This window comes from Sorex fumeus, unplaced genomic scaffold (assembly GCF_029834395.1).
Source record: "Sorex fumeus unplaced genomic scaffold, SorFum_2.1 ptg000098l, whole genome shotgun sequence".
Classification (NCBI taxonomy): Eukaryota; Metazoa; Chordata; class Mammalia; order Eulipotyphla; family Soricidae; genus Sorex; species Sorex fumeus.
In genome coordinates, this window is record NW_026606155.1 from 26,467,652 (window position 1) to 26,481,196 (window position 13,545).

The 13,545-nt window shown below is 41.8% G+C and overlaps 1 protein-coding gene across 4 annotated transcripts in view; it reads left to right on the plus strand.

Moving 5' to 3' along the window:
* The window catches only part of DCAF5 (DDB1 and CUL4 associated factor 5), a 120,855-nt gene that overhangs the window by 65,317 nt on the left and 41,993 nt on the right, over positions 1-13,545 (plus strand). The gene's annotated exons all lie outside the window — the stretch shown is intronic.

The following is a 13,545-nucleotide window of genomic DNA, read 5'->3' on the forward strand; positions in this document are numbered from 1 at the left end:
GTTTCAATTATACAATGATCAAATACCCATTTCCCACCACCACGGATCCCAGTATCCCTCCCACACCCATTCCCCCCCCCCCCCCCATCCCACCCTGCCTCTGTGGCAGGGCTTCCCTTTTGTTCTTTCTCTCTTATTGGGTGTTGTGGTTTGCAAAAGAGGCAATCGGTGACAATCATGTTTGGTCTATAGTCTACTTTCAGCATGCTTCTCCCATCCTGGGAGGATCCTCCTAACACCTTTATTTGGTGTTCCCTTCTCTATCTGAGCTCCCTTTTCCCCTAGCATGTGTGGCTGGCCTCCAAGCCATGGAGTAAAATTCCTGGTACTAAGCACAGCGGGTAGGGCGTTCGCCTTACACGCAGCCAACATGGCCGACCCGAGTTCGATTCCTCCGCCCCTCTCGGAGAGCTCGGCAAGCTACCGAGAGTATTCGATATGCCAGACACAGTAACAACAAAGTCTCCAATGGAGACGTTACTGGGCCCGCTCGAGCAAATCGACGATCAACGGGAGGGCCTTTACCTTTACCTTTTAATCTCGGCCATTCTTGGGTATTAGTCTCCTACTTTGTTACTTTATGTTCCCCAGATGAATGCAATCTTTCTATGTCTATCCCTTTCTTTCTGAGTCATTTCGCTTAACATGATACTTTCCATGTAGTACCACTTGTATGGGGGCTGGAGCAATAGCGCAGCAGTAGGGCGTTTGCCTTGCATGTAGCCAACATGGCCGACCCGAGTTCGATTCCTCCGCCCCTCTCGGAGAGCCCAGCAAGCTACCGAGAGTATCTCGCCCGCACAGCAGAGCCTGGCAAGCTACCCGTGATGTATTCGATATGCCAAATACAGTAACAAGTCTCACGATGGAGATGTTACTGGGCCTGCTTGAGCAAATCGATGAACAATGGGAGAACCATGACCACTTGTATGTAAATTTCATGACTTCCTCTTTTCTAACAGCTACATAGTACTCCATTGTGTAAATGTACCAAAGTTTCTTTAACCAGTCATTGAACAGCTCTTTTAGAGAGGAAGTTAGATGCCAACTCTTTTTCTTTTTCTTGCCAGAGTCACAACTGGGAAGGATAATGCAGACTGTGAGTTATAGCCATTTTAGAGTTACCCTGGGACTTGGGATACTAATGTCCCAAGGTTACTAGTGTTGACAATTTAAAAACTGCAGTTTGGGGCCAGAGAGATAGCACAGTAGGCAGAGCCCTTGCCTTACATGTGTCTGACCTGGATTTGAACCCCAGTACCCCACAAGGGCCCCTGGGCCCTACCAGGAGTGATCTCTGAGCACAGGGCCAGGAGCCATTTCTGAGCACTGCTGGGTGTGGCCCAAAACAAACAAACAAAAACCTGGCAATTTAAAAGCCTACTTGTCATTCTTTTTTTTTTTCTTTTTTGGCCATGAGTAGGGGGGCTGGGGGAGGCTGCACACAGCGGTGCTCAGGGTTACTCTTGGCTCTGCTCAGGAAACACTCCTAGTGGTGCTTGGGGGACCATATGGGATATGGGGGATTGAACCTGGGTTACCTTGTGCAAATCAAGTACCCTACCTGCTGTGCAGTCACTCCTGCCATTCTTGTCACTCTTTCACCTGTCTGTCTTGGCCTTAAAAGTTCTGCAGTGGGTGTCAGTGAGTGAACCACTTGGATTGGTCTGCATAATTGAGTTTTTATTTTATTTTTTACATATATAAAGAAACATTGAGCAGATGAACAAATGGAATTACTTATACACAACTTGTTTTATTGGTAATTCATATCTAGATTGGACAAAGACCATTTTCTCTTGTTAATATGTGGTATTATCCTTGAATCTATCAGTTATGTTAGATTTTGACATCTAACCCTTTCATGCAGTGCTAAACCTCCTTAGAATTATTTTTGGGTATTGGGCCATAAAATAAATACTTCTTGAAGTCCTTGCTTTACGAAGGGAGAAAGTTGGATTTTTCTCCTTAAGACTAGGTTGTTGGAGGCTTCTGGTCAGAGCTAAATGATTAGTATATGTAGTAGGAAGGCAGTAGGTGCTTGTTGCATGTACAGTAACATGAGAAAAATTGATTTCTTGCTTTGTAAATAGAAACTGTAGAATAAAATTTAGAATTTATATTCAAATTGGAGTCGAGGGCTACTAGAAACCACTAGGTGGCCTCAGTTATGTAAGTCATATCTCTTTGGAGCAGCCATGGTGCCTTAATAACTTCATTTTTTCCAGGCACTTTGTATCTTTGATGGAAAGAAGCAGTTTCTAGAGATGAGATTCACAACAGAGCAGACAATGGTGTGATCTGACTGGGTAGCTTTCATTGAGCTGGGAAATAGTGATCAAGCCTGTCCCATCTTCTCTCTTTCCTTCTTTCTTTGCTTCCTTGCTTCTGTTTATTTTTCTATATTCTTTCAACCGTCTGTATTTGTAATGCACCTCTCACTGACTAGTAAAAAGCAGGCACTAATTGTAATGGTTTGTTAGACTCTGTTGTCTGAAACAGAGTAGAGAGACTGATGAGAGAAAATGTGTTTCACTATTCTGTTCTAGCAGTCAAAGTTTGAGTCATGAAGTCATCATAGTGCAGAACAAAGACATATGTACAACACCTTGACCATGGTGTCTCAACCATAACACTGTTGGCTTTTTGGTAAAAAGAAAAAGTTCTTTGTTCTTTGGGTGTAAGACTGTTGTCTCCCTTGTAGGCTGGTAAGCAGCATCCCTGTCCTCTCCCCACCAGATGCCACTAATATCTTCCCTAATTTTCCCCAGACAACCAAAAATTTTCTTGTTGCCATATGTCCCCTAGAGAGAAAATTGCCTCTTGTTAAAAAAAACCTGACTTAAATTATAATACAAATTTTGCCCAGAGACTGTGGGCATACATTGCCCCAAGCAGGAGCCATACAAGGTATTTTGTCATAGTGCTGCATGTGTATGTTAAAAAAGATAAAATAATTTATAATAGTTTTTGACGTTGGAGTTATATGTAATGATACAAACATTGAATGCCTTGATTTTATCTATTCAGATTTGACCAATTGTTTTATTTGTGACTTTTATCCTGTAGAAGGAACTTAAGAGTGCTATATTCAGCCTGACAAGCTTTTAAATTTCTTTTTGGCTGAGATAAGTGTTTTTCCCTGTAAAGGGAGAATGCAAAATCATTGAGTTAGTTCTAGAATTAAAGCCTTTAATCTGTTCGTGTTCATCATATAGATCTCAGAGGCATATAACCTAAGGGAGAGGAAGTATTTATATTTGGCTATTTTATTCATTCACTCCTTGGGGACTAGAAATAATTCACTGATGTCTCCAAAGTCTGGTGTACAGTGAAAATATAATATATGTTGAAGTCCATCTTAAGTACCTTGGTCAATGTGTGTTTCTGGCTTTCTGGGTCTAAGTTTCTCTAACAGTAAATCAAAATTGATAAGTACCATTTTTTTTTACTGTTCAAACTTTGAGGGCTTTAAGAGGATGAAACTAACTTACTGAACTTGGAGCTTTTAAAATGTTGCATAGGAGACCAAGAACACACTATTATTCTCTGGAATTTGTCTCTGAAAGCTGATTTATAGACGTTGACTTTCCAATCTTAGGGTTAAAGCAACAGCTGCCATGGTTTACAGTATGATCTGCAGTTCTCTCTCTCTCTCTCTCTCTCTCTTTTTCTCTCTCTCTCTCTCTCTCTCTCTCTCTCTCACACACACACACACACACAGAGTTCAGACAAGAACTTTTTTGCTGCTTTAAATTCCTAAGCCTACCCTTTCCTTGTATTGGACTTTGTTCTTGTGTGTTTTGAGAATACCCACAGCCAGTTTCTGTGCTCTGGAACTCTTCATTAAGTCAGAGGCTGGGTAACCATCCCAGAGTGGAATCTGAGAATTTCCTTAATAGGAATGAACATGGTCAAGAAAGGCAGTCAGTGACCTCTCGGTCTAAGACCGTCTTCTGGCTTTTAATTGCAGTATTAGTCACACAAGTGGAGAGAGCCTGTACTTTGTAGATTGCCCTACATTCACTAGGTAATTCTTTGCCTCAAAACGAAATGAACATTCAAGAAACTGCACTCAAGGAATCGTCTGAAATAGACTGAACCTACTTTTGTCTCCCCCATGTTACTGTCATCATAGAAGCTGACATTTCTTTTTCTGCTGGGGGACACAGCCAGCAGTACGCAGGGGTGTGCTCGGGGGACCGTGGGGTGCTGAGGACTGAGCCCAGGTCTCCCGCTTGCAGAGCATGTGCTCTCAATCGATTCAGCTATCACTCCAGCCCTACCTATAGGTAACTTTGAATTAGAGAGCTCTTAGAGATTTTGTATCGATCCATTTTAAAAATAGATAGGAAACAGAGACTCGAGACGTGAAGTTTACTCAAGGTGAGTTTGCTTCCCAGGTGTGTCGGGAAGCTGACTTGGGAAGCTAAGACTAGGACCCAGGGTTTTTAAAAATTTCTTAATAGATCACAGTTTGCTGCCAGCAGAAATGGAACAGGCAGCATAAATGAGTGAGTCGGGCGAGGAGCAAAGAGGGAGTGGTAGGGGCCGTGCCCACCAACAGAGCCCACAGCCCATCTCAAGTTAAGAGAGTCTCCACTTCGCTTTAGCCCTTTGTTGCCGTGAGGGCTTCTATTTCTGCCTTTCCTTTTTAAAGGAAAAACTAGAAACGAAGATTCTCAAGTAAAACGGATCAAATGTACCCCTGATGTGCTCTAGAGCCATCCACCCGAAACCCACCCCTGTCTCAGTAGCACCTTTTTCTCTCCTGTTTACTTCTGTGGTCTGTCACTAAGTAGCTGAGTAGATGGTCTGCATCCTGAGTCTTTCCTAACTTCTTGGATTCCCCCCCTTATCTTTATAGCTGTAAAAATAATAATGCAGCTATTTACTGAGCGTCTACTGTATGCCAGATGGCTGATCCTTTCTGAAATTTTTATTCAAAGTCCTATGTACAATTTGTCTTCTCTACTTTTGACTAAACATACATGCCGTGTTTCTTTCTGGGATCATCGTTTAATTTTTCCAGCTTACTTCTGTCATCAGATAAGGTAACATAAGTCACATCACAGTGGCAGAATATCAACAGAAACACTAGTTCCAAATAAAGCCATGAAATTATTTTTAAGCTTGCCTCGCCATGCAGTGTAGTGAAGAATCTTGCAGGAACATAGCATTCCTTCGTCTGGAGCCCAGAGCTACTTCTTTTTACTTGGATTTTTTTTCCCCTTTTTTTCATTTTCTCCCTGAAGCCTGGGGTACATTCTGTACCCAGTCCCTCTGCTCACTCAGTGAGCCATTCTTCTAAGAGGCTTCAGGAAGGCCAGCTTCCCCTTGCTGACTTTTCTCATGTCCCCTTGTAAGACAGCTCTGCTTTGGTTTCCTGGGCTTCAGTTTCTTGATTGTCAGTGTCAAGTAGAGAACAGTCTCTGGGAAGTCAGTCTTTCAGCCTTAACAGGTATGTTTGGTCCAGAAATGGACTGTAAGATAATTTATTCTTTTTTTTTCTTGCCTTAATCATACCTCTAACTTAGTCTGCTAGTCCCCATATTTTGCTGAGGGAAATGGGGAAGGAAGCAGGCAGCATGAGCAAGTTTTCTTGAAGGAGCTGGCCGGTCCTCACATTGGGCTTTCTTGCGCAGGTCCTTGTTTCAAACTCGATAGTTGACGAGGCTCCCAAAAAAATGATAATGAAATCATGGTATGTGAACCCCGGGAGAAACAAGCTGACTTTTATCCTACAGTTCTACCAAAATAACCTTGACTGTATGATCAGACCTCAGACATTACATCACCACTTAACTTTTTCTGTATTGACATTGTATGGGTATAACAGAGGTGCAGGAATTCACCAGTAAGTGTGTTTTACTTATCGTGAAGTATTCTGTAATGTTACAACTTTGCTTTTCATATAACTTCGTGCTTATTTGGAGGCCTGTGTTTCTGTATGTTCTATATCTGATGAAGGGCACATTTTTCTTTGGCTTTGAACCCCACCTGCTGGTACTGGTGACTGCTCCTGGCAGTGCTTAGGGGACCGTGTGGCAGAGAGGAATCAAATCTCAGACCCTTGCATGCAGAGCATAGGCCCTAGCCCTCCGAACCATCTCCTACCCCCAGGTAAGGTGCACTTTTAATCAGGGGAAATTCAGCTCCTGGATGCTATCCTTTGACTTACTTTGTGATGCCAGGCTTTCTTCTCCTTGGCTTTCTTTTTTAACCATAAATAGTTTTGACCCTATAATCTCATGAATTCTCCCTGCAGTTTTTGGCTTTAATTTGACAGGTGAGGCCTACAGTAGTTTGAAATGGTGCTGCCTGTATTATAGAGATCTGTAGTAAGAGTGTCTTCTATTGTCTGATGAAGAAGAACTAAAAATAGAATGGTGTTGCAGAGAAAGTTCTTTATTTGGGGTGGGGGAGGGAAGTTCTGCCACCCCCACTGGTGCTCAGGGACTGTTCCTGGCTCTGTGTTCAAGGGATTTGACCAGGGTTTCAGTCACCATGACTGCATGCAAGGCAAGCATCTCCTTATCATCCTATACCATCTCTCGGGGCGAAGGGATTTCTTAATTTTTAATTTGTTTGATGTTGAGGTCACACCCAGTATGCTCAGGGCTTACTCCTGGCTCTGTGCTTAGGGATCACTCCTGGCAGTGCTCAGGGGACTATATGTGGTGCCGGGGAATGAATCTGGGTTACTCTCGCCCACAGCAAGCTCTTTAACTGCTGTACTCCCTCTTCAGACCCTGGAATTTCTTATTGTGTATAACTTAAGTGAATTTTTTTTTTTTTTGCTCAGTGCATATCCCTGACTCTGATTAAGGATCACTCCCCAGGGCCAGAGCACCAGTCAAGTGGGCAGAGTGCTTGCTTTGATTGCAGCCAACCTGTGTTCAGCACCCTGAGCTCTGGTGGCAGGAGTGATCTCTGAGCACAGAGCCACGAGTAAGCCCTGAGCATAGTTGAATATTGCCCAAAGAACCAAACAAATAAATGGAGCAAACAAATAAATTACTCCTGGTAATGTTTAAGGGAGCGTATGCTGTGATCGAATTGATTCACGATCAGCCCCATGCAGGCAGACACCTTAACCTCTGCACCATCTCTCCAACCTAAGTGAATATTTTAGTACACTTTTATTAACGAGAATAAAAACGTGTTTATCATATCAGCCATTTATAATTCTTTGTAATCCTGAACTTCATTGAATATTTAAAAGCACTATGAATGTGAACTCCATAAAATGTCACATGTGCATAGCTTTGCATATAATATTAAGATTGCAAAATTCTTAAAACCTAGAGGCATTAGATATTAGCAATCCTGAATTAAGATTTTACCCATGTATTAGATCATCTTTATTTCCATTTACTGTGTAATAAAATGAATTTTAAATTAACTTAAATTCTAAATATAACTTATTTTAAAAGGAATTTTAAAAGCTTAAAAAGTTTGGGGGTATATGCAGACCTGCTAGATATGATCTGATTTATAATTGTTCAGCCAAAACAGAAGAGTAAGTGACTTTTTCACTCTTAGGAACAAATAATTGATGTGATCTGGCTACAGCATGAGCGTTCTTTAGTTTGTGTGAGAGTGTGTTTGTGTGTGTTTGTGTGTGTGTGTTGTTTGTTTTCGGCCACACTCAGCTGTATTCAGGGCTTACTTCTGTCTGTACGCTCAGGAATTGCTTCTGGTAGGCTCAAGGGTTCATACTGTGTGCCAGGTCAGGGACTGAACTTGGGTCAGCTGCATGCACAGCAAGCACTTTTCTTGCTATACTATCTCTTCTGCCCTGATTCTTTTATGTTTAGTTCTTGGCTAGGATTGTGGGCCCTACTAGGAAACCCCTGATTTTGTTTGTTTGCTTGGTTTTGGTTTGGGGCCACACTCGGTAACGCTCAGGGGTTTCTTCTGACTCTACACTCAGGAATGACTGCTAGTGGTGCTCAGGAACCCCATGTGGGGTTCCGGGGATTGAACCTGGGTCAGCTGCATACAAGGCAAGTGCCTGACCTGCTGTGTGTTATCTCTCCAGTCCCACCCCTGCTATTTATTAATGAGGAGGGGTAAAAGAATGTAAACTTTCCTGTTCTGTTTGCCCATTCCTTAAAGAGTTTACTTTCAGTAGTTTTACCTTTTTTTTTTTTTTTTTTTAGTGTCTTAAAACTTTGGGAAAACAGTTGTGTTTCACCTTCTGAATGATTTGGGACTTTTGTTGAATGAAAGTAACTGGCTACCCATAATGTTCTACAGTGAATAACATCAGTACCCACTTTCTAGTTCTCTGCAAAATCTGAGGGTCACAGAAGAGAAATAAACTGCTGAAACTCTTTTGGCTGGTGGCTCTCCTTTTGCCCAGGTTTCCATAAGAGTCTGGCCAAAGGTTCATCCTTAAGTAATACAAATTTCTTTGTTACAAGGATCCATTAGAGATTTAGAGCATTTTTATATTTCTTCTCTACTGATTATTTGACTGTGATTGGCTGTCTCTATGGAACGTTTCTTATTAATAGAATTTTTCCTACTCAGATCCCATAATGGTTAGTTATTTTAATAAACAAAAAAAAATTCCTGGAGTCTAATGGAGCTGAAATGGCAAATGATCCAAAGCAGCAAAAATAGAATAAATTCACGCAAAAAGTAGTTACTCCTATGGGCATGTATTTTTGTGTGCTTTTATTGGGAGCCAATGGAATTCTTTTTCTCCTATCACAAATAAAAATTTGAAAATCTATGGCTTTGGCCATTTCCAAAGAAAAATTTCCCTGATTGCTTTGGATGATAATTTTATTACCAGCATGGCATATAAATATCACCACGGCTGCATTATGTACCAACTGATAAACCTTTGGAAATAGTCTTCTAGCGAACACAAAGAATTGTTCAGTGACATTTTTCTCTTTCTTCTGACAATAGGTGGGGGAATAAGCACTCTGAGTTTGATTTAAATGCTAAATAGTAATCTTCTACTAATACTGATCCAGGCAAGAGAGCCATCTGTGTTTTCTGTCCTAGTCAATACAGTTAATTAGGCAAGCATACCAATTAACAGAAGAGTGATCAACAATTACTGTGGAAGGGAGTCTTGCAAAGAACTGTGTAAGTTGGTCAATGCTCAGTGAATATTGATTGACTAATATATTTCCTTTTCCATAAACAGATGTTGAGGGAGTATTAAATTCTATACTTATACAGGCTGCACACAGATATATACATATGTATATAAACATGAATACAAGGGCCCGTTAAGACATATTTCGGAATATTCTTAGAGTATCAGGTTAGATGGCTTGTCCTTCCTCTCTTCTAGAACTTTTTCCTCTTTTAAAATTTTTATTTAATTTTGGAGCCACTCTCAGCAGTGCTCAGAACTCACTCCCGGCCCTGTGTTCAGGGATCACTCCCAGCACGGCTCGGGGGACCATATCGGGTGCTGAAGATTGGACTCAGGTTGGTCATGTGCAAGACAAGTGCAATACTCGCTGTACAGTTACTCCAGTTCCCTTTCCCTCTTTTATATGTGGATTAAGGGTCTTTGAAAAGGGGAATATTTTAAATTTTGTACTCATTTATTATTGGTAGGGAATTATCTGTATTTCAAAGATTTCAAGAATGAACCACCACAGACCAAGACCAACAAATGTAACAACACAAAAACAAAAAGCATTACTCTTTTGTCTTAGAAAAGGGCTGGAGCGATAGCGCAGCAGATAAGGCATTTGCCTTGCACGCAACCAACCTGGATTCAATTCCCAGCATTCCATATCGTCCCCCAAGCACCGCAAGGAGTAATTCCTGAGTGCATGAGCCAGGAGTATCCCCTGTACATCACTGGGTGTGACCCAAAAAGCCAAAAAAAAAAAAAGAAAGAAAGAAAGAAAGAAAGGCAAGAACTAAATCAGGTGATATATATCAAACTGTGGTCAAGTGGAGATATGAGTACAAAGAAGATTATGACCCCAGAGGTTGTTCTCTTGATCTCTCTCATTGTATACAGTGAGAGATAAAGAAAAATTAAAAACTCACTTCATATAATTCTTATTTTATGTCCTGAGATGAATAAGGCTCTGATAGGCAATTTTTTAAGCAATTTATTATCTAGGGCAGTTTGAAGTTCCATTTTTCAAAAATGAACCATATTGGGGGAGAAAAATGGAAGACTCATATGCTACTTCAGATTAAAGACCAAAGTCAAAATTATAATTTGGGTTTTTGGGTGAGATGGGTGACCCTAATGCAAAAGTGAGTGTAAACTGTATGGATTCACAGCATCCACAGTCTTTATGAGCAGGCCAAAACGGTTAAAAGTTGACCAGTCTAATCTATCTCAGAGCTTCTTCAGTCTTGGGGCTGAAGCTATAGTACAGTGGGTAGGGCACTTATCTTGTATGTGATTGACCCAGGTTCCATCACAGCACCCCATATGATCCCCTGAATCCACCAGAAGTGATCTCTGAACGCAGAGCCAGGAGTAAGCCCTGAGCACCTCAGTGTAACTCCCAAACAAAACAAAACAAAAGCTCACTCATTCTCTATATGAAGAAGGTAATCTGTTTACAGATCTTGTTGCAGTCTAGTCATTTTCATCAGACCTGAGACCAGTGCATTTCCACAACCCTTTTCTCTAATTGACTGTCAGTAAAAGAGATTAACACGGTTAAGCACAGGTGCAGAGCAACCATTCCTCTTTGTGTTGTTATGTTTGTTGGCCTTGGTATTGGGGTCACATCTGGTGATGTTCAAGGTCTACTCCTAGCTTGTTGCTCAGGATCATTTCTGGTGCTTATTTCAGGGACCATGTGGTGCCAGGGATCAAATTAACATTCTGCATGCAAAGCATGCACTCTGTCCCTCAAAACAGTAATCATTAGGCTTTTTCAGAATGACATTTTAGATGTTATTGTTGGTTATGAAGTTCTGTAACACAAAAAGGACTATAAATGGTAAACCAGGAATTTTGGATGACTATATCCTATTTTGTTTCTATAACTTTCGTATTTATAAAGGAGTATTGCTGCTAAGATTCAGTTTATATTAAACAGAAGCCCATTACTCTGGTTTAGCTTCTAAATTCACACAAGATTCCCTAAGAATTTGCAAGTAATCGGCTAGGGAGATAGATCACATTGTAGAGTACAGAGCCCTGAGTTCAGTCCTTGCTAACTCACACCTGGTGATGTTCAAGGTCTACTTCTCGCACTGTGGGGTTTTGTTGACCACACCGGGTGTTGCTCAGGGCTTACTCCTGGCTCTGCACTCAGGAATCACTCCTGGCAGTGCTCAGGGACAATATGGGATGCTGGTGAACAAACCCGGCTCAGCCACATGCAAGGCAGCTGCCCTGTCCACTGTACTATCTCTCTGTCTCCCCATCCCCACCCCCAACATTGTGATACAGTGCTGGCACAGAGACTATCACCAGTGTGACCTCTATTTACAAAAATTAAAAGAAAAAAAGAATGCAGATACTCTTTGCAAACCTTCAGTTTTACCATTTATTATATGAATTTAAATTTCCCGGTTAAGTCAGATAATTATGTTAATAAATTGATGTGTAATTTTACATTTAGGGTTATTTAGTAATGCTTGGTGGTGGTATTATTTGTTTTTTTTTGTTTTTTATTTTTGCTTGCAAATCACTTAATCACTTAACTTCCCGTTAGTCGTCGATTTGCTCAAGCGGGCGCCAGTAACGTCTCCATTTGTCCCTGTCACGTGCTAGTGTAGCCCAATGGCATCTGTTCGCTCTGGGAACATGAAGAGCCTCATACCGATTGTTCATGATCTTGACAAAGAAGTCTGACCATCTGGTAGGTGGGTGGCCACGCGGTCTTTTGACATCCCATGGAATCCAGTCAGTAACAGCTCTAGTCCAGTGGTCGTCTTTAAATCTCATTACGTGACCAGCCCATCTGATTTTTGACACCTTGGCAAATGAGACAGAGTCCCTGATTCTTGATCGTCGACAGATGTCAGAACTCCGGATTCTTTCTCTCATTTGAGTGAAACGTCATATTCCAAGCATAGTTCTTTCAATTCATCTTTGGGAGACCTGAATAGCGTTCTCATCCTGTTTGCGTAGGGCCCAGGTCTCTGAGGCATATGTTAATGCAGGAAGAACAGTGGAATCATCCACTCCCTAGCCGCCGCCACACTCCAGGACGCTTTCCGGACCCGCTTTCCGCAAAGCAGCCACGCAACACATCATAAGACACTAAATACCCATCTTCCGGAATTGTCGTACCATATTTGATAGGGTTCAAATATGGTAACACCTACAAGAGTGATTAGAGGTCGCCCCAAAAGCCTCTATCCCTCTTGGAAAGACTGGCAAGCTACCGAGAGTATTCCGCCCGCACGGAAGAGCCTGGCAAGCTATCTGTTGTGTATTTGATATGTTCGATATGCCAAAACCAGTAACTACAACTGGTCTCATTCACCTGACCCTGAAGGCTTCACTGATATGGCAGCAATGAGAAGGATGAGAAAGGAGAGGCCGACAAAATCTCAAGGCCGAACTAGGCTGCCACAACGAAGGAAGACAAAAATGATTGTCTGTACTTTCAATGCACGTACACTAGCATCAGATGCATCCATCGAGGACCTGATGGTACAAGCGCGAATGATCAAGTACGACATCATTGGTCTGACCGAGACAAGAAGGCATGAATCTCACCATGCCGTTTTCAACACTGGAGAAGAATTGTTCCTCGGAACATGCCATAAAAGAGGTGTCAGAGGCATCGGTGTCCTTGTCAACACAAACTTGGCCATGAGCATTGATTCATTTGAATGCCTAACAACCCGAATCGGACATTTACATTTGAATAGATGTGGCTCACTGCCTGCAGTCATCTCATTATGATGGAAGAGAAATCGAGAAGTTCTACATGGAGCTGGAGAAGTTCTATAAAGAAGACCACACCTTCTACAAGATCATTGTGGGTGATTTTAATGCCAAGGTAGGACCAAGAAGATCAGCTGAAGAACTCCACATCAGGACCCATGGCATAGAATGGAACGAACAGGGTGAGAGACTGTCTGAGTTCATCATGTCGACCAGGACCATCCATGGTAACTCACAGTTCCAGAAGGCAGAATCTAAACATTGGACATGGGAGTCTCCTGGTGAACAATTCCACAACGAAATGGACCACATCATATTCAATCGACGGTTTTGCCTGACTGATGTCGCTGTTGTCCTTGCAAATATTACTTACAAATAACTGCATAGCAAATATTTTAATATTTATGAGCTGGCCAATGAAGACTTATATTTTATCTGATTGTCCTCTTGAGCACTATAAGTAGAACTTGGTGATTCTAGCCTGAATCCAGAGATGAACCCACACTTCTGACACATTATTATTTATTTTATTTATTTTTGGATGGGTTTTTGGGCTATTCTGACCATTGTTCGGGGGCTTTTCCTGGTTCTTTGATCAGTAGTGATCCCTGACAGTCTCAGGAGACCATATGCAGTGCTGGAAGGTACCAAGGTCAGCCCCGTGTAAGGCAAGTGCTTTCTTTACCGTC